A 22,841-nucleotide genomic window follows, 5' to 3' on the forward strand; every position below is an offset into this window, starting at 1 on the left:
CTTGAGCCAACTAACACTATTATTCGTGCCGGGGAAGGTGTTCTTTGGAGGAAACTCCCTGACCTTGAACAGAGTCTGTGCAAGCTGACTCACTGGGGTGAATGCGCATTTGCGCAGCCCCCAGTGCCAGCTGTGTGCCAGTGCGTCTGTGCCGAGGGGAGGCCCTGTCGGAGAATACCAGAGCAGGCAGTGGGACGATTCTCGGCAAGCAAATAGGTCTACCTGTGCTTCGCCAAATCGACACCAAAACAGCTGACCCACCTGTGGGTGGAGTCTCGACTTTCCCTTACGTGTCACCTGCCATGACAGCACATTCGCTGCACGGTTGGGTCCGAGTGGGATGTGAGTGTTCCGCGGTGACCTTAGTCGCTGCTGACTCCAGATGAGGAGACGGCGGGCGAGTTGTGGCATGCGACTCGGACGTAAGCCGCCTTGGCAGTTTAAATACGCCATGATCGCGTGTTGATCCAGCTTGCCCTGGTTCAACGGAAAAAGTCTCCACAGGGCAAGCAGTACCACCAACATGAGGCTGTTGATATGCCAAAACACTCACGGTCCTGTCCAGGAGCATGCGGTGCCCCAGCCTAGCTAGGAGCCATTTGTCATAACCACGACGCGCCTAGATGCTTGCTGTAAGGGAACCCCTGCCCGTAAAAATGCAAGGTCTGTCCAAGGGCAGGAATATATTCTCTTTTAGCACTGTCGAAGCACCTAGGGGCGTACTCTGCACTGATCGTGCAGAAGGAGAGTAAGCCGCTGGAATGCGCCGTATATCCAACAGCATACGCTTCTTAGAGGTGAATGGACCCGCAGTGGAATTCAGCTCGCTGACACACAACCACTCGGCTCCAAAGAAAAAATTTGAATGAGTGGTTGCGAGCTAGCAGTGAGTGACAGAAGTTTACTTTCCTTAACACCTGTTTGTCACTATGCACTGAAAAAAATTTGTCTGAAGGTAGATTTTTTTTAAAACATTTTAAATGTTGCAAATTGATGTAGTTAATGAGAATCCCTGAAAATATCACATATATTTTGAAATAAACTATATATATAGAATATATACTTTATTATATATATATATATGTAAAATAGCTCAAGGATGGGCAAGGAGGAGGCGAGAACCGGCTTGTCAATATAAATGATAATTTAATGAAAACTTAAACCAAAACACATAAACAAACACACACGACGGGCATGCCCATAATTCTCTCTCTCTCTCGAACCATCGTCACCGGCCGCCTTTATCCCTCACGCGCCTCATCAGGCCGATTGGGAACCGGGCGCGCGATATTCTGATCGGCGCGCCCCCTCCGCTCCACACTCCTCCGGCGTTATCTCAGGCCGGGTGCCACCGGCATGGCGTACACCTCCCCTATCCCTGGGGCGGGGTGTATCTTGCGTCCAGCGTGGTCATCCCGCCTTCCTCACCCTGGGAGGAGAGGAGGAAGAAAAAAACAAACAAACAACAAAATAGGCGAGGGAAAAGGCCAACACGGTGCGAAAGGGAGAGAGAGAGAGAGAGAAAAACTCACTCACCGGTTCTCCGATGTACCGTCGCGTGGTCCTCGAACACTCCTCCACACTCAGGCGGACGACAGCCGCTCCAACCCCGGGCAAACCGGTGACACCTTCGACCCCCAGCGGGCAGAACAGCGCCTCCGCTTTTCTGGCGGCAAATGGGGACACTCCTCCGCCCCTGGCAGCGGCTCTACCGCTCGGGCGGTCGGAGAGATTATTCCCTCCTCCCCTCGCGGACGGCGGTCTCCCTCGACCCCTCCGCGTCTCGAGGACGGCAGGGCACTCCTCCGCCCCGGCAGCGGCTCCCTCGCTCCAGGCAGTCGGGTTATCCAGTCCCCATTTGCCCCGTGGGCGCCGGCCGTTCCCGCATCCGGGCGGTCGGGCTACTCCGTCACCCGGAAGATGGCAGCGCGCTCCCCAGGGTGGACGGCAGTGTCGAGGACTCTGCGACGGGCATCCCTCCTCCTTCCGGGTTTCGGCACCAATGTAAAATAGCTCAAGGATGGGCAAGGAGGAGGCGAGAACCGGCTTGTCAATATAAATGATAATTTAATGAAAACTTAAACCAAAACACATAAACAAACACACACGACGGACATGCCCATAATTCTCTCTCTCTCTCGAACCATCGTCACCGGCCGCCTTTATCCCTCGGCGCCTCATCAGGCCGATTGGGGACCGGGCGCTGATATTCTGATCGGCCGCGCCCCCCTCCAGCTCCACAATATATATATATATATATATATATATATACATATACATATATATATATATATATATATATACATATACATATACATATACATATACATATATATATATATATATATATTGTCTTCTTGTATATATGTATGTATGTGGATGTATATATATATATATATATATATATATATATATATATATATATATATATATATACATACATGTACATACATATATACTGTACATACATACACATATACATGTATACGCATATACACACACAGACACAAACATACATACATACATACATACATACATACATACATACATAACACACATATACATACGTAGTGCAAAACTAAACACAAATCTGTTATATAAAGTTCAAGGGAATGTAATGGCAGAAGAGGTTGAATGTGATAAATATAAGAAGACTAGATGGTGAATTGCACAAAATTATTGCTCAATGGGGCAGTTTTAATTGTTCATAAGATGGATAGCCTGAGGGAAAAAACTGTTCCTGTGACTGATAGTTCTGGTGCTCAGAGCTCTGAAGCGTCGGCCAGAAGCTAACAGTTCAAAAAGGTAGTGGGCTTTTTCCTCACTCTGGAAGAGTATAGTTCTTGAAGGTAGGGTAGGGGGCAACCAATAATCCTCTCAGCAGTCTCAACTGTCCTTTGTAGTCTTCTAATATCCAATTTTGTAGCTGAGCCAAACCAGACAGTTACTGACGCGCAGAGAACAGACTCAATGACTGCTGAGTAGAACTGTTGCAGCAGCGCCTGCGGCAGGTTGAACTTCCTCATCCGGTGAAGGAAGTACAACCTCTGCTGGGCCTTTTTCCCAATGGAGTCAATGTGGGTCTCCCACTTCAGGTCCTGTGAAATGATAGTGCCCAGGAACCTGAATGACTCCACTGCTGCCATAGTGCTGTTTAGAATGGTGAGGGTGGTCAGTGTTGGGGTGTTCCTCCTAAAGTCCACAATCGTCTCCACCATTTTGAGCAACTTCAGCTCCAGGTTATTTTGACTGTGCCAGATGGCTAGCTGTTCAACCTCCCTTCTGTATGCAGCCTCTTCATCATCTCGTATGAGGCAGATGACAGTGGTGTTGTCTGCAAACTTCAGGAGCTTAACAGAAGGGTCATTGGCGATACAGTCATACAGTGCTGATTGTACAGGTGCCGGAAGTGAATTTCCCCTGTCTCACAAGCTGCTGCCTGTACATCAGAAAGTTGGTAATCCACTGACAGGTAGACGTGGGAACAGAGAGCTGGTGTAGTTTAGTTTGGAGTATAGCTGGGATGATGGTGTTGAAAGCCGAACTGAAGTCCACAAAAAGGATCATTGCATATGTCCCTGGTCTATCCAGATGTTGCAGGATATGATGCAATCCCATGTTGACTGCATCCTCCACAGACCTGTTTGCTCGATAAGCAATTTGAAGGGGATCTAGAAAGGGTCCAGTGATGTCCTTCAGGTGGGCCAACACCAGTCTCTCAAATGATTTCATGACTACAGACATCAGGGAGACAGGTCTGTAGTCATAAAGTCCTGTGACATTTGGTTTCTTTGGGACAGGAATGATGATTTGGGGTAAAAAGCCCCCCTGTTGCAGGGGCTAAAGGTCAGTATAAAACACATTGTTTTTATTAAGTGGGGGAATAGATTTGTTCTGAAAAATGTTCAAAGTGGGCTCACATTCACTGACCCAATAACAACAGAGATTATTTTGTATATAATATGTATGACATGTGTATAAAAAAAATACTACTGAAGATGTTAAAAAATGCCAAATATATTTGAAATTAACAGGAAATTGTGCCCCCTTTTCGCAAGTTATTTTGAGTAAGTATTATCTTAATTTGTTACTCAAAAAAAGCATCTTGCTGTCTCAAAATTATTTGCATTAGTTGATAAATTGTGCATTATAACTATTGCCCCTATATCTACACGATATCCCCCGACATGTCAGGTGGTTAGTGCTCTTTGAGTAATTGAATGAAGATATTGCCCATGCAGTTTAGGCTGCCCACTATTAATTTCCACTTGCCCATCTATACCATACTCCAATAATAATAATTACTCCTATTACAAGTCCTTTAGACACATTAAAATTCCATGATGGAGACTGGCTCACAGTCACTCACAAAAACAAAAACACCATCAGGGTAACACATGTGACATTAAAATAATGCAATTAACATTAACTAAACAACATAAAATGTAACATAAAACACCCTAATGTACAAAACTGATATCAAAAACAAGAACAAAAAAACTTTTTTCAATAAAATTTCTTTTTTTTTTTTTTTGTGGATTTGTTTTTACAGTGATTTTAACAGTAGTTTACTATAAAAGTACATGTAACGTCTTGTGAAACATAATATTTTCACTGTAAACTATGAGGTAAATCTGTATTTTACCCTAAAATTACATGTATTATCTTAAATAGAAACTATTTTTCACTGTACTTGGCAAGTTACCTGTTCCACTATTGTAGCATTTTTACACACTTTTCCGTTCAAATTATGAACATTTTTGGTAGTGTACGTTTTCTCCAAAGCTTATTCATGAATCATGATTTTTGTTTAAAAACCTTTTGCATACAGTTTTTTCCACACAAGTACATGCATAGACACAGTTAATGAATAAGTGTATTTTATATTTAGTGTCAGATGGACAATGAAAATGTAATCTTCAAAACATCTGCCCACTGTTGACCAGTATCTGTCAAGGGCCTGCAAAAGACAACCATCCACTGAAAAACAGGAAAACAAAAACCTTGAGATGAAAGTCTTTATGGAAGTCTTTGTGCCATTTGTATGGCTGTCAGGAAGGAGAGTGTAGAGTTTTGCATGCTGTTTGTTTCAGAATGGTAGGGAGGCGTGGGAAAAGAGAACAACTGTGAGGAGCCTCTTCAGCTGCCAGGATAAAGATAGCCTTTGATAACACCATCACACTCAGTACCAGCAATGCTAGCTATACTAAGACACTAGACACACACACATTGTAGGGACAAACATGCCATCACTAAGAGACACAATCCTGTCATGCTGTATAGGTATGGTCCAACATAATCTCCATAGATATGTTGATAATAGGGTCTAGTGCTGTTCAAAGGACCTGTCCACATGTGGGCGTCTCTCTAATGTCTTATCTTAGGGCAAATTCCAATTGAAAGTGATCATCCCTATGCCCTACTCACTAAAAATGACATAGCTCTTAATGTTGGCTCTCTATAGGGAGCATGGCATTACATTTTGAATGTACCCTTCACTAAATGTCTTTTAAAAGGACCCTTTGTTGAACAAATAATCTTTCTTACTTTTGTTTGGAACGACTATTCGAGTGGCATCCCCTTCCCAATGTGCCCTTAAGGGCACAAAAATGCCATTTGGAAAATGCCCTTAGCGTGCTGGGCACATTTTTGTCCTTGTCAATGCTCGGCTTAGTCAGAGGGTCATGGTTTGGATACTAGCATGGTTAGCATGGGCAATTATTGATAGACGTTGTAACGGTGTCCGACTCCTGGAAACCAACTCAAAATGAAAACTCCAAACTTATTTTGGGTGCCAGGTAGACAGGTTAGGTCTGCCAATATAATAACAGTTTTACCCCAGATAACTCAATTAAAAAATGCCACCAGTTACAAAAAAAAAAAGAAAAAAGAAGATACTTGTTATGCTTGTAGGTGAGCAGGAAAGCAGACGAGGGGCGAGGATCTAAATGCAGCGGGACTTTATTGAAATACAAGGGCAATACGGAAAAACACGAACAAATGAAACATCCACAATGGGAAAAAGTAAAACAAAAACACGAAAGGCACACAAGGAGTTAACAGGCGGGGAAACCAACGACGGAAAACACGGGAACCAGGCATCTACATACATCAAAGACCGACAGGGGAATGGAGAAACAAACAGGGTTAAATACACAGACACAATGAAGACTAAACGAGACACAGGTGAGAACAATGATGAGTGCAGGCAGTGAGGGAGGTCGGGAATTGTGGGAAATGTAGTTTATAGAAGGACAGTGAAACACGGGGCGGACAACAAGGAAAACGTGACATGGAACGTGATCAGTGGAGAGTGAAACAGAAAACACGGGCCAGACAACACGGGAACAATAACAATACTAAATACTGCTATTATCATATATTGTTTGTGTCATATATTATTAATAGTATTAATCAAACACAATTCTTTAAATGACCTATTGTCAATTAATCAACAAATTCTTTTCTAATAAAAAGAACACGTTTCACCACCAGGGTTGCACTTGAAATTGTGTTGTATTGAACAAAAATAAATGATAATACATCATAAGCAAAACTCAAATCGCACTAAAATCGCTCTGCCAGGAGTGACTTTGAGGTGCAAAAGTTTTGCCAAACCTCCAGCGCCCAGCAGTGAGACAGCAGTCCCTGGGAAGCCATGTTCAGAGTTCCTAGTTTCTCTCTCCGCCATTATTGCCACGTTTCCTCCAACACTACGTTCCCTTTCTCTCGCTCCCTTCCAATTACCTCCTGTATATGCCGCTTCATTTCCATTATTTAAAGAATACTATGGCACTATTAAAGTGATGGAATGGTAAAGCAGAGTTTTTTTTTTTTTTTTTTTAAAGGAACAGGATGGTAATATTTCACTACCGTCATAATGTAGTAAGCCATTATGCTAGCAAATAGCATTGCTCTCCATTGATGGCCATTCAAAGAATCCATGTAATCTAATTACTGTTTTTTTTTTTTTTTTGGAGGGCTCTCAAGAGCATGAAAAGGGTTTCTATTTTTCCCTGTCTGTTGCCTTTGAAGTCACAGTTCATGCATGGGCAGGATAGTCGCTAGTGAAGGGCTTGAGACTGTGCACGTTCTTGTGGTGCCATCAGCCAATCAGTGTGATAGCAACGTGATATTCTGCAGCTCTAATAAAGTCATTAGTCACATGGCATTGACGGCTCAGGCGATTGGCTCAAAAAAATTGTGTCCAGAACCAAAAGAGGCAGCATGCAGGTTGCATATTTCAGGGGGGTCCTGCATGAGCCAAGAAACTGCCATTGAGAAGATTGTGAATGCAAACGGATAGCTTTCTCAGGTTTATAGGCTTCATTGGTCTTAATTGTACAGAAGTTCAATGTGACCTCTGTAGAGCATTAGTTTGACATAAAAATCTCTCTTCTCTTAATCCCTCTTATCCTCTCGTCACTCCCTATTCTTTCTCCTTTAGGGTGCTGATTCTCCATATGTGCATATCTGTCACACATCTCTCTGGGTGGCACCAGCACCACATCAATTTGTACCACACCCCGCTGATGCAGCAGAGATGAAGAGAAAGACATTTTTAATGTTTGTGCTCCTTTTATTGCTGAAAATGTATACAAGCAATATCAATTAATTGTTACCAAACCACACGCTTTCACAGATTTGGCATATCATTAATTCATTCTCATATACAAGCTGACAGTCTTTTTGTGCATATTCAGAGAATGTAGCGCTCAGCATAAATGCGGGAACCAATTTTACCACCGATGCAGTTTAGTGTTCAAAGGGAGCGTTCTCTGTGTGAAAAGCTCCCTCCCAATGACTGTAATTGGATAATTTACACATTCTGACCTCATATGTTATCCTTGAGGAGTTATGATAGCTCAATCAAACATTCAGACTAGGTTACATACCCCATTCAGTGGAACATAAAGAACATTTAAGGCATTGTGGCAGTATTAATTTGGCTATTTAAGGGTACAGTTGTCCGTGTGATTCAATGTGACAGTTCAGAGAATAAAATAAGAGGTTTTGTTTTCATAGATTAGAGAGTAAGGCCTTATAAAGAAAGATAAGCTCTGAGCTCCAGTAAACATGGGACCAGGACCTCAAATGTGCTTTGATGAAGACGAATGTTGGGAAGGCTCATTTAACCATCAGCATATAGAATAAGGCTAAATTAATTTCTCATAGTGCAATGCAACACATATTCAGCAAGAAACTGATAAAAATTGCCCCAAAGTCTGTATTTGATTGGCACATTATATTGTACAGTGTGTACAGTACATATTCTCATAATTATTGTAAAGAAACAAACAACTAATGCACTGAAGCAATACTGATACTGAAACACTGAAATACAAACCAAAAACAATTACTGAGAAATGATACTGTGCGAAATGTATAAAATCTGTAGTATTGATTTTTCTAAGGCAATCCTGGTTTAAACTGTAAATCTATAGTCTATAAGCAGAAAATAAGAGTTATGTTTTCTTTGTTCAGTTCTGTTTAAAGTTGAACACTGACAGTCATCTTTACTTTTGATAAAACACTTTTAGGAATGTTTCAGATTCTTTCAGCTGTTTCTTTTATTGTGTTTTGGTGGATGACAGAGCCATTTTAGATGACTATGTTCAAGATTTATTATGAAGTTAAACAAAGAAAAATGAGATGTGAACTCCTGATGATAAACAATTTTAGGAAAAATACTGTATGTACCATAAACCCTTGGATTTACATGAATTTCTGTTAAAACCCATCATAAAATCTGACCTGATCTTCAATTAAGTCACAACCTAAGACAAACACGAATAAGCTGATCAGCGGGAGAGTAAGATAAAGGGGAGCCGGAGGCGCCAGTTCGAGAGCGAGAGTGACGCATGTGGACGCACTGTGTGTCTGTTTGTTTATGTTTTAAGTTGTTTTAACTTCATTTATATCATTAAACCTTTATGTTGACTGTTCAGCCGCTTCCCGCCTTCTTCTTGCCCATCTTTATACTTTTACAGTTGGAGCTGAAACCCGGGAGGGAGGAGGGATGCACTGTCACTGAGTCCTCTCCGCTTTTATCCACCAGGGGAGCAGCCGCGGCCGTATGCCTGGGGACAGAGGGGATGTTGCCATCCGCCGAAGAAGGGGAGGAGCAGTTCCGTCTGCCAGGGGCTAGAAGAATCACTGCCGTCTGCCGGAGGAGGAGCCAGCTAGCATCCACACAAGGGTGGAGGATCAGTTGAGGACCAGGTGACCGGGATCAGGTGAGCAAGTTCTTCTCTCTCTCTCCTCTCAATCTCTCTCTCTCTCTCTGTGTCTCAGCTCTCCCTTTCCCTTTCCCTCTCCCCACGCTTCCCCTCATCTCTTCTCCAAGTTCACAGGAGGTGGGGTGGACCACTAGCTGACAGAACAGCCAGAAAGGCAGCATCTCCCCTCCAGAGATGGGGAGGGAGTTAGTCAGACCGGTGGTGCCCTGGACTGACTCGGGTGGGGGAGGAGTGGCCTGGCCGGCACTGAATCAGCTGATCAGTGGGAGAGCGAGATAAAGGGGAGCTGAAGGCTCCAGTTAGAGAGAGAGAGACACATGTGGACACGTTGCATGTGTGTCTGTGTTTGTTTATGCTTGTTTTAAGTTAAGTTTGACATTAAAACTTTATGTTTACTGTTCAGCCGGTTCCTATATCTTTGCCCATCTTTGAACTGTTACATACATGACCATGTAAAACCATGTAAAACCAAAGTAATGTTTTCTGGTGACTTCAGTAAATATGAAAGGGATAATGTACAGTCAGCCAGTCGTTATTGTAAAATATACCCCCACAGGGTGATCACGGTGTGGAAGGGTCTTGTATCACCCTGAAGGGGGTTATTTTGCAATAACGACTGCCCGACTGCACATTATCCTGCTAATTATGTGGCTACCTACCAAATAAATCAATAAACAGACATATATTATTGATATGCGCTGAAATTATTTTATTATGTGAGAAAAAATAGGCCACAATATCTCCAGAAACGGTTGAATTCTACCTCCGGTTTGTGTTGGTGCTCGGTTGGTGATTATTTTGTTTATTCTGACTGCCCATTATCTTGCATAGTACTAGACTACTTGCCAAATTTTTTTTTTTAAATATTGATTTGAGTTTAAATTATTTTATAAGCTTACTTGTAGAGATCACAGTGTGTTACTAGAAGTAGGAAAGATGACTCAGATATCACTTTATGTTGTGCGGATGATCGGTCATTATTCAGAAATATCAGACCGCTGGATCGCACGATTAACCAATAAGAATACAGTATTCCAGAGTGCAGTGTTATAAATCTATATCTAAGTGTGAGCAAGGTCGACCAAATTTACAGCCACCCTTCGAAGGGAAATCACTAATTTCTGCAGCAACAATGTTTTCAGACAATAACATCTCTGCAAACACAGAGCATTTCCAATGTAGTTTCATTATATTAAAGTAATTTGTTGGGAATCCAGATTCAATTCTTGTCCAAAGTTTGTGATTTCAGTGAAATGTCAATAGAGGGGTATTTTCACGGCAGTGATCGTGAACTAGTCCTCTGCACTGGCACCGTGTTTGCTGACTACACTAACCCTCACACTGTGGGCCAGATGGCAACACATGTTTTCAGAATACCACAATCATGTTGCTTGGTCACAGTGACCATGGAAACATGCAGACCACCAGCTGGTAATTAACCAGATGCCCAATCACATCATGGAATATTAGTGAGATGTTGGGAATTTCTGTAGAGCTTGGGTGATTAAATCTTGTTTGTTTAGCAAATAGTTTATTTTACTCTGTGCTCCCTGTTATGTTTTTATTATTATTATGTATTTATTTAATGAATGAGTGTAGTTGACTATATCCAAACTGTTTGTTTAAATTTGATTTCCTGTGGACTTTGTCTTGATTAACATGGTCACATAAGGTTTGAATGACTCACCAGAGATCCTCACTCCAAGCTTTAAGGCCATCTCTCAATCGATCATCTCTGAGCACACTGTTTTTCCTTCACGTTCATGATAAATCTTGCTGTCACTCTCGTTCACTGTTACACATCCATCCATCTCTCTCTTCCTGCTCCCTCGCTATTTTGCCCATGCTGGGTCAAGTCTGAGAGGTTGGAGTGTACAATTGTTAGCTGATGGCCTTTGCAGAGCAGCAGGGTTCTGGCCCATCTGCCTGTTTCTGCTCATTACCCCATCTACTGTCAGAAAGCAATGCACTCCAGATGCAACTGCTGTGACTGCCAAGGACCTCTTAGCCAAAATGACTGACAAGGCTCTGAGGCCCTTGGTGTAAGTTGCTTCAGAAAACTATCCAAGACTAGATTACTCTATGCAAACTCTAAACTTCGAGATGCACAAAACTGATCTAAGCCCAGTGGAGATGGTGGTTTTGTCTTCATTTGGCTGTGGAGCTGGGACAACCTTGGCAGATGCACAGGGCTAGCCTTATGGATCATATTCTTTGTGGTCAGAGATGTAGAGGCACTCAGATGTTTCAAAAGTAGTTTGTTGCCACAGCTGTATGAAACAGGAACGATGACACCTGAGGTGACAAGGTAGCATGGGTTTTGTTTGCCAATGTTGCATTAGCACCAGCTTAATACCATGTGCATCAACACTTTTAAGGCTGTATCTTAAAAGCAAAGCCAGTTATAAGAATGAATTGAAGTGTGTGTGTCAGGATTTGCCTACATTGTAGTGAAACCTGAAATCACCTACTGTATATTGTAGCGGACAGCCAGCAGTCCCATGAGGAAAACAGCTTAATAAACATGTCAAGAATTCAACTCTTTCTGTGAGGGTTAGGTTTAGAGGTAAAGTTATGAGATAGAAATATAATTAACTCAGTATTAAATCAATAGTCATCCATGGAAAGTCCCCACCATGGTAGAAAAACATATCTGTGTGTCACTTGCACAGAACAGCCCAACGTGAGCTTGGAAACACGTAATTGCTCCATCCACTTGTGTACATGCGAGATGACACATAAGCTGCACTGATTAAAAGATAAAAATTCAAAGACCACTGTTTCCTGCTCAGGCAGCTTTTAACTGAGGCGTCAGTAAACTCAACTGAACCTCCTTCCTTTTTACTCTCTCCATTCCATCAAAATCTACTTCCAAGAGCTGACATAAAACAGCCCTCTCATTTACACAGCTATATTTACATCCAAAAGGCAGGTCCACATTATTACAATGCATGGTCTGATAATATAGTCAATAGCACCGTTCCACCTCCTCAAAGTGGAAAAGTTTTAAGTCATGCATACATCTTTGGAAGCCACTTGTTAAATCAAAAAGTTTTTCTCAGATTAACATTTTTATTGGTTGCTCCTAAAGCATGACACATAGCACAACAAAACATTCATGTAAACCATTATCCCCCTTAAACCCCATTATTTCCCTTCCCCCCTCCCAAGGATTTTGAATTCTTTGACATGTTGTCCTCCAAGAACAGTTATGGGAAAGAGTGTATTGAAACTCACCAGTTTATATCATGAGAAAGTATTAAAACTAGCAAAGTTGTTTCCATCAAATCTTTGTCACATATTAGTCAACAATTTTCCCCATATGACTATACACATACAGGGTTGGGGAGTAATGGAATACATGTAACAGGAACACATATTTAAAATGCAAAATATAAGTAACTATATTCCACTACAGTTACAATTTAAATAATTGGCAATAAGAATACAGCTACATTCAAAAAGTATTTTGATTTCTGAAGAGATTACTTTGCATTGTATTGTCCTTTGTTTCATTTAACATTTAGTCCTTTCTGATGGAAGATATTTGATGCCATCCAAAGTGCATTTGAACAGCGGTGAAACACTTTCTTATGATGTGCTCATACAAGCAGACAGAGAAGTACGTTTGGAGCAGAAGAAATAGAAATAAACCTTGTGTAAATTGTCAGCTTTATGCTAAGCTAAAATACTATTTCTAGTCATTTTACATGCACATGTTACCAGGCACTATCATATTTTTTTATAAAAAAAATTCACGTTATCATGTGGTCATAATTTTTTCTAGTAAGACCTTTGATATTAGGGCAAAAATAATATTCTTGATAATAATTCTTGTATTATTTTATTCTAAAAATATTTAAAAATCCTTAAAACAAGATCAATTTGATCTATCTTGTTTTAGAAACAACACTGTATAAGATATTTAGGCTTTTACGAGAATTCATTTTTAACATGTGTATTTTGTCTTACTGAACTGAGTTTTTATAGTCAAAACAAGTGAAAAAATATACATTTATATACATATATTTTACAAATATATTTTACAATATATTTTATCTCTATATTTTTTGCTATTTTTTATCTTAGATATAAATATAGAATATTTTAGTGTATTTTTGTGTATTAGATATAAATACAAAAACATACAAAAAATTGCCTGTATTTTTATTGTATGGGTCTCTTCTCCTTTCCTCTGTTCACCTTCAGTCTATCATCCCTGCTTTGCCACTCCACTCTATCTCTTTTCACTTTACATATTCTTACCATATGACATGTAGAAATCAATAGAGCTATCCTCCAAACAATCAGCGCATGCAGCCGATATAAATAACTCAGTATAATGAGACAGAGATTTTAATAATTCACAGTATTTCCCTATTGGGGCATTTGGTTTGTTCAAGTAATTTCATACACCTGACATTCATTCCACATTAACACTCTAAAATACTGTTGCGTGATTTCTAAGTTAAGCCAGTGCTGACAATCATTAATTTGACCTGGGAAAGCTCTTGGAGAAACCGTCTATTAATTATAGGAATCAATCAGAGAGCTTCTGGCCACTTGGCCGTGCCCAATCTTGACTGATGAGAGGACTGATTGATGGTTTCACAACGTTACCTCCTTCAGACCCCATGAATCAGCACCTATTTGAAAACAGGAATAAAACATGTTTTGAATAAACATGAATAAAAAGGATGTTTTTTGTGAAGAAGAAAAAGTGTTGGAGTCTACAGACACCGAATAATAAACTGTTCTTTGAACGATTTAGTAAATGATATAAGGAAGACATAAGTCCCCAGATTTAAGACAAAGGATTTATTATACCAGATGGAAGCCTGTTGGCGGTACAGGAGGTTATCTAAATGAGCTGCTTTAGATTTTGCTGCTTTTGAACTGATTTAACTTGCTCCCATGAGGCTGTGTGACTGTCTACCCTGTAGAATCTACAGCTATTCCAGTTCCCCTTCTGTCACTCACTCGACGTTGTGTCAATGTAGTGACATTAGGGGTCGCTCTTGAGAGCCCAGAGCACCTCCCATTCTTTGAGAAAAGGACAAAGAGAATTGGCGAGTGGAATTTTCATTCCACTCCCCTAGACATACGGGTATAAAAGGAGCTGGAATGCGATTCCATTCAGATGTTTTCACGTCGAGTGCAGATTTCATCCCTGGGCACATTGACAGTGCTAAAAGAGTGTATATTTTCTCTATTAGAACACACACATTGACGTAGAACATCTTTTTAAAGACACGTCTTTATAAAGATGCCTTTCCATCATTGTGTGATTCCTGGATGCGGTCGTTATCTCTCCACTTCCGACGGCCACGGGTGCTGCCTCACGTGTCTGGGCAACGATCACACTGAGGCAGCATTTGTGGATGGTCCATGTTCTCACTGCAAGAATATGACAATGGCAACATTGCGGTTGCAGCTTTCCTTCTTCCACGGGAAAGCCACTCTAGCCACCCCCTGTGCTGTGCCTTCTACCCAAGGGTATGAGGCCGGCCCAGTTGGTGCTGGAGGCGATTTGGGGAGTTCAATGGGTGCGGTTTCGCCGGGTAATTCCCCACTGACCTCCCGTTCCCCAGCACACTCGTTTGCTCCCGTCCAGTCCCGAAATGAGACCAGCCCACCTCACAGCCAGCATGACATCTCCTTTGGAGCCTGCAAGCAGGATAAGGCTTCGATCGCTGCATCGGACAGCACATTGGTGATGTCGTACGCCGATGATTCAACTGGACTGCCCGCCCAGTCTGAGGCTGACGCAGAGCTGAATGCCATGCTTGCCCGGGCCGCCATGAGCATCAGGTTGGACTGGAAACCTCCACCCTCCCCTGAGCACTTGCGACTTGATGATTGGTTCTTTGGTTCAGGGTGCCGCTCACGAGTTCGCACCGAGTTCTGAACTGGGTCTTACACAGACTCCCGTTCAAGATGCTGATGCAGGAACACATTTTGACGTGCATACAGCATCAAGATTGGTTCGAGGTGGTAGACCTGAAGGACGCGTTCTTTGACAGAGACCCTTCCTATTGTTTGCCTTCGATGACCAGGCGTATCAGTACAAGGTCCTCCCCTCCAGCCTGTCCCCTCGTGTCCTCATGAAAGTCGCAGAGGCAGCTCTTGCCCTGTTAAAGGAAGTGAGCATCCGCAAACTCAACTACCTCGACAACTGGCTGATTCTAGCACGCTCTCGAGAGTTGCTGTGCGCGCACTGGGATTTGGTGCTCAGGCACCTCAGCTGTCTAGGGCTTCGGGTCAACTTGGAAAAGAGCAAGCTCTCCCCGGTTCAGAGCATCTCTTTTCTTGGCATAGAGTTAGACTCGGTCTCAATGATAGCGCGCCTCACAAGCGAGTGTCCGAGATCAGTGCTGAACTGCCAGAAGTTATTCAGGTAGAGGACAGTGTTCCACTGAAACACTTCCAGAGGCTCCTGGGGTATATGGCTTCCTCAGCGGCAGTCACGCCACTCGGGTTGATGCATATGAGACCCCTTCAGCCCTGGCTTCAGACTCGAGTCCCGAGATGGGCATGGCACCGCGGCACACTTCACATAGCTATCACACCGCTCTGCTACCACTTATTCAGCCCTTGGACAGACCTTGCATTTCTATGAGAAGGAGTTCCCCTACAGCAAGTGTCCAGACACATCGTGGTCACCACAGACTCCTCCAAACTGGGCTGGGGCACCGTGACTGGATTGGCACATGAACTGCCTAAAGCTGCTGGCTGTACAACTCGACACGGCGGAGGCTATTGCCATTGATATGGGAAAGCATGTGATTGCGCTGACCTCCATCAAGAGGGTGGGGGACCTGCAAGCATTCTCTGTCAGCAACTCTTGCCTGGAGTTCGGTCCGGCAGATTCTCATGTCATCCTGAGACCCCGACCGGGCTATGTGCCCAAGGTTCCCACGACCCCCTTCAGGAATTGGGTGGTGAGCCTGAAAGCGCTGCCTTGGGAGGAGGCAGACCCAGCCTTGTCGTTGCTGTGTCCGGTGTCTTTGCTGTGTCCTGTGCTTTGTGCACCTACTTGGATCGCATGCAGAACTTTAGACACTCTGAGCAGCTCTTTGTCTGCTTTGGCGGACAGCGGAAAGGGAACGCTGTCTCTAAACAGAGGCTTTCCCAATGGATCGTGGACGCCATTGCAGGTTTAGAGCACACTCTACAAGGAGTGTGGTGTCCTCATGGGCACTGGCCAATGGCACCTCTATAGCAGACATCTGCAGAGCAGCGGGCTGGGCAACACCCAATACCATTGCAAGATTTTATAATCTCCAGGTTGAGCCAGTTTCATCCTGTGTTCTTACAGGTATGAACAGGTAGAGTTCAGTAATACGGAACAGCTGGCCGGGTGTATCACTTGCGTATAGCGCCTTTCCCCTCTCCTGAGGCGAAAACATGTGCTTTTACCCCCAGTCGAGTTCACGATGTCATGGACCCTGGATGTCTTTCCCTTACCCTATGGATCCCGAACTCAGTGGAGGAGTTCACAGCCAGGCTCACTATGGGATCTAATATGCCGTGTACTGGGATAGGTGCTCCACATGTGCCGATTACGCTGGTAACCCCTGTGATGTATATCCCTGTTGGCGGACCTGCGTCTCCCTTGGGCAGAGCTCTCTCTGCTCCCAGTCGCTGTGTTTGTAGAGTCAGCACCAAGTTATCATTAGCATCTAGACACTACAGAAGTTATGTAGGAAAGCAAAGTGATGAGGTGGAGAATCTCGATTCTCGTAAAAAAGCCTGCAATGTGAGTATTCTTGAAACATTACCACTTTATTCTTAATAAAGTTATGATTTTATTCTTCATTTTTGTTTTATTATAACATATCACCAAAACACTGTCATTACAGTGAAGACAGAACTGACATGACATTAAAATAATTCTAGTCACATGACATGAGCGGGGTTTCCCAGAAATGTTATATTCTAAAACTTTTTTGTAAATGAGTATTTTCACAGCATTATTGTAGTTTTGATAAATTATTTCTAACTTTCTTTTACTACTATTCTTGAGACTGTGCCTTGCACCCACTCTGCCAGACACACTGTAGTCAAACTAATTGCATTCCACATCTTCAGCTACATAATCAGTGTCACAATATGAAGTAATGAGATGATTTATTGCACTAAGATCCACAATTAGAAATAAGGTATACTGTAAAAAGTTGATACAGTATGTAGTTATTACCTTAAAGAGTTAGTGCTTCTTGATCTAACTCTTAAAAATTACTTGGGTCAAAATCACCATAAAGTGCCTTTGAGACTTCACAGTTTCCACAAAAAAAAACTGAGATTTTCCATTTAACTTTATATGTTTTGTATTAAGGAGACCTTAGGCTGTTAGAAATGCATATTGGTCAAGCTCCAGCACTTTTTATAAATTAACTGCAAGCTGACAATATACAACCAAACCATAAAATATGTCCACCCTGTCATGGACAAATTCAAAGTAGAATAAATACATTTTCATTGCATAGTGATTATAAAATGTAGATCTGCAGAAAGATAATGTGTCCCTTTCCCAACAAAACATTTTAGTTAATGGTAAAAGTCTTTTGATAATAATGAAGTTACTGCCTAAATATGTTTTGCCCAATAAAATATGCGATAGTTGCACATTCTTTTCTAAATAAAATCTAACAACAAAGATATTTAGTCAAACTTTCAAACAAGACTAACTGGGCCTCATTTGTTTATTAAGAAATTACACACAAGGTTTTGTTAACTTAATTAGTTAAAATAATTTGTTTATTTTCATAAAAGTTGAACATGACAGGGTGGACAACAAGATGACAGGGTGGACAACAAGATGACAGGGTGGAACCTGGCATGACAGGGTGGACAAATGCTTTAATGGGTGAACTAGAAGAGAACAGGAACATTAAAGAAACAACAGGAACAACAAGAAACCCTTAATTCCTACTGCCAGTGCAAATGCAACCAGAAATATAGTCCAGGGGGAAATTAGTTCTAACCCTAACCTAACCCTAACCCTACCACCCTGCTAGAGATATGCGGTGCAAAAGCCCCTTATGGAGTACGTTGGATTATGGACTGGAACATGTATATAATCTACTGTTATAATATGTGTTATAACGTGTTATAACTGTTCTGATATGTGAAATAAAAATCAAAATGTGGCAAAAACTGTAAATGTCCTCCCTGTCATGAACCATGTCCACCCTGTCATTGGAAGGCTTGGTGACAGGGTGGACAATGACAGGGTGGACATTTTTGGCTAAAGTTAGCATTTAATGAGCACATGGTGTGTAGCAGTTAGCAAAGTGATTCACTGACTGAAGCTGACTGTGCACTGTTTAAAATATATATTTAGAATTTCTGAAATGTTTTTATATTAATTAATATTTCACAATGACAGGGTGGACATATTAAGCTTGACAACACGCAACTACAAACACAATATGATGAAAATTAGGAAATATAAGTGTAGATACTTACTGTGTGTGCAGCAGATGTTTTAACCTCCACTGAAGAAAGACCAAATGGGGGAGGGGATGTCACTGTGTACATCAGTTGGTTTCTTAAAGGGGCGTTTACCCAATAATGACAGGGTGGACAGCAATTTCAGGGACACATGCAAAATGCTTAATATTATTATGAAAATAAAATATAAATAATCAAAATAACTTGTTTTATTAAATAATTTGATGAGGACAATAAGAACATTCAAAAAGTATTTTAATTTTATGTCATTTAACCACTTTTTAGACTCACTGAATTTAGCTGAGTAGCGTGTGGGACATGCCAAAATCACATACATCCAATCAAAGAAAATGGTATAAAATCAGAAAAACACATTTCAAGAGACTTATCATTGTACTTGTATGTGTGTAAGTGTTTGGCCATTTATAATAAAACCTTAGAATTTCATTATTTTGCATTATGATCATGATGACTGAGCGATTCTGATGAGGACACCAAAGGCACTTTATAGTGATATTGACTCACTTATGTTGGTGTAACCTTATGAAAAGAGGTATTAAATAATATTTGACTTGAAAAAAAGCCAATTTATATGTTACCACATGAAGCAAATGTTACAAAACATTTTACAATGCCATCACTATGTTTACATATACACTGTGGTATTATTGTTTATATAAAACGGTTCCTTAGAAGAAAACAATATATTAAATGGGGTCATGACATACACCATTTTTATATCATTTTAATATCTTCCCTGATGTCCACTGATTAGTTAGTAAAGTTTTATGCATTGTAGAGTATGAACGGAAAATCATGAACTCATTAATTCTGAATGCAATGCACACATTTTTGCGAAGGATCCTAAAACCCCCACACACTGTGACTCCCCATCTAAATCACCAGTTAGCGCCAGGGAGTCTGGGAGTTAGAATGCTTTCTTGACGTTTTTACAACCCAAAGAGCCTCTCCAGAGACACTCGTGATATCGCCATCTACACACTGAAAATCTATACACACACACGTTCCTACCATTTAAAACCCAGAAATGGCTTCTTTTTAAGGAAATATGTTTTATTCCCGTATGCTTGGGTATTTCTGCTGTTATATCAAACTAGTTAAGATTGTTGAGTTGTGTAGTTAAACTCTGAGGGCTTATATAAAGAGTCTAAGAGTATATATTCACTTTTAAGTGTACCAAATACAAGTTTCTTGGTATCAAATTAAACCTTACGACTCGCCCTAGCTGAATATATATATATATATATATATATATATATATATATATATATATATATATATATATATATATATATATATATATATATATATAGGTTACATTAAAATGTATTCTGCTATGTTTTAAAATCTTTTGAGTGATTCAAACCACATCCGGACCCTGTTGTAAATTAGGCAAATGTCGAGCCTTGACAAGACAAAGGGAACCATCTCGCACCAAAACTGAGGAGCCTCATTGGGTCATTCCTCCCAAAGGAGGTGTGACCTCCCTACCTTAAAAGTCAGGATCTGGTGTGGAATCGCTCTCTCTTGTCTCTCTTATCCGTTTGCTCTCTTGCTTTCTTACTCCTTTTTCTCTTCTGAACCTCTTCAAGTTTTCTTCAACTTCTCCTCAAACTCTCGTCAGACATGTCTTTTGTTTTATTTGGCGTTTATCTCAGTCTTTTCCTTGTCTTTGGACAAAGCTCAACACTCTACGTTTTTGGAGCAGTCCGATATCCTCCGGGTGAATGGACTCTCTCTCAGTTTCAACCGTTATTCCTAAGATGCTTTGAACTTCCCGTGAGCGATCCACGCTCCGGAAGCACCAACAGAAATCCTCCATCTCACGGACGCAACGAGGACACAATAAACACGCAGTCTTGTTCAGCGACACAAAGGTCCATTGTGCAAGTATTATTTCATCTAAATTCAAATGCGTTAAAGAGTGTAATTCCCGTGCTGGCTCTTAAGGTTTAACTGTTGTAACAAGTTTGCTATCCCTGTAATCTCTTTATTTTCCTTCCTGTTTTACTTTGTTTGTTCTATGTTAAATGTTTGTTGTTAAATGTGTTCTACGTTTGTTAAGTTTGTGATATATCCTAGTTCCTTGTATTAAACCCAATTATACGCTTGATTGTCTGTGTTTGTTGGTCATAAAGCAAAGCCTCTTTATTGTGCGATCTAAAGCAACGAGCTGATATTATCAAAGTAAGTTAACGTGCTTTGATTAAATAAGCTTATACTAAGAATAAACCTTCTGGAGAATTGATCAAGAGTATCGAGCAAAGTGGTTTGCTGGACGAACTGGTTGGTTGCGGTACGGGTTAATTCCATTAAGGTGTTCTGAAAATTAATACAGCCTGTCTGCATATGATGTATATTCCTAATTAATTATAATTCGTTGTGTTTAATTATCTATATATATCTGAAGCAGACTTTTGGGCTATATAACCCCTGTTTTGGGGCAATTTAGGATGTATTGTTATCTAGTTCAAACCGTATCATTAATCATTGATTACAATCATTAATATTAATTGTACATTCCCCAAACCTGAACCAAGAAACCCTACAGCATCAAAAAACATAATACAGTTCTCTTACGAGAGGTTCTCTCGTATTGCGTAAGCTAGCTTACGCTACGGGAAAGATTCATCTTTTCTGAGATATTGAAGCCAAAAAATTATCCTTAATTTTTGTATCCATTATCAGCGCAGTCGCGGCAGCTGCAGACCTTGAGCGGGCTAGCTAGCGAGCTCATAGGTTGCTCTCGCGGCAACTGCTGCAGCCTATAGACGAGCTTGGGCGAACTCGCATCCAATGAGAGGCGTCCGGCACTCACTGCATCAAAGCCCGCCAAAAGGGCGTGACTAGAGTGCATATAAGCGTAGTTCAGTAGGCTGGAACCCTGATTTTCATCTCTTCAGCGAAGCTCTCCGCATCGCTGACCTGGAAGCCGCGTCGCCGTTTGAGGGGCATCTAGCAAGCGTGGACAGCGCTAGAAGAAGCCGGCCGTCTCAGCCACCTTCAGCCATCCTGCGAGCTACGCCATCCGGCGGCGTATCCTTTTATTAAGCAAGCTAGTTCTCAAGAACTATTCACAAAAGAGTACTGGCGTCTTTTTCAAGATGTCTCGCTCCACTTGCGCCTCATGTCGCGCCCTTCTCAGCACAGGAGACCGCCACATCATCTGCGCTCTCTGCCTGGGACTGGGGCACGCAGAGCTCGCCCTCACTGAGGGCGGATGCGATTTCTGCGAGGAGCTACCGATGTCGACCCTGCGGGCTCGACTCGAGCGATCAAAGCAGAAACCGCCGCGCCGCCTTACCCTCAGCAGCGCAGGAAGAAGCGCCCGCTCACAAAGGCTGCGGAAACTGTGGTTGAAGCGACTGCCTCGCCGGAGCCTCTCCCTCGAGCATCGCTTTCACCCTCCCCGCCCCGGGGCGCGCAGTTGCCGCCCGGCGGCCGCACTGCTGCCATCTCGGATGACGGCGGAGGATAAGGGCTGCTGTTCCATCATGGCTTCGGACAGCGAGGAGTGGACAGGCTCCCAAGCCTCCTCCTCAGCCCAGGAATCCAGCAGGACCCGGCCGGGTCGAAGGGGAGTTAACACGCCTCCTCACACAGGCCGTCGACCGCCTCGGGCTCGAGTGGTCACCGCCCCTGAGCAGGCACCCAACAGACTCGACGGCTGCTTTCTTCAAAGCCATCGCCGCTCTACACCCGCGGCCGGGCGCTCCCTTCCTGCCGAATTACATACGGAGCTTGCAAAGTCGTGGAGCAGCTCCGTTTTCAGCCAGGACCCGTTCACACGTCTCCACCTCTCTCGCGTTGGTGGGCGGCGCCACTGAGAGAGGCTACTCCTCCATCCCCCGGTCGAGGACTTCGGTAGCAGCACACCTTTGTCCGCCCTCCGCGAGATGGCGTTCCAAGCCTGTGCTCCCGTCTAAGGCCTGCAGAGCGACTTCCGCCTATGTTGGCGCGCCTATTCCGCCGCCCGGCCAAGCGCATCTGCTCTGCACTCAATGGCCGTTTTACAGATCCTACAAGCAGACCTTCTTCGGAGTGGGATGAGAAAGGCAGGCACCCAGAGGCTGTTACTGATCTACGGCGCGACAGACCTCGCCCTTCACGCTACCAAAGCTGCAG

Source organism: Xyrauchen texanus, chromosome 15 (genome assembly GCF_025860055.1).
Source record: "Xyrauchen texanus isolate HMW12.3.18 chromosome 15, RBS_HiC_50CHRs, whole genome shotgun sequence".
Taxonomy (NCBI): domain Eukaryota; kingdom Metazoa; phylum Chordata; class Actinopteri; order Cypriniformes; family Catostomidae; genus Xyrauchen; species Xyrauchen texanus.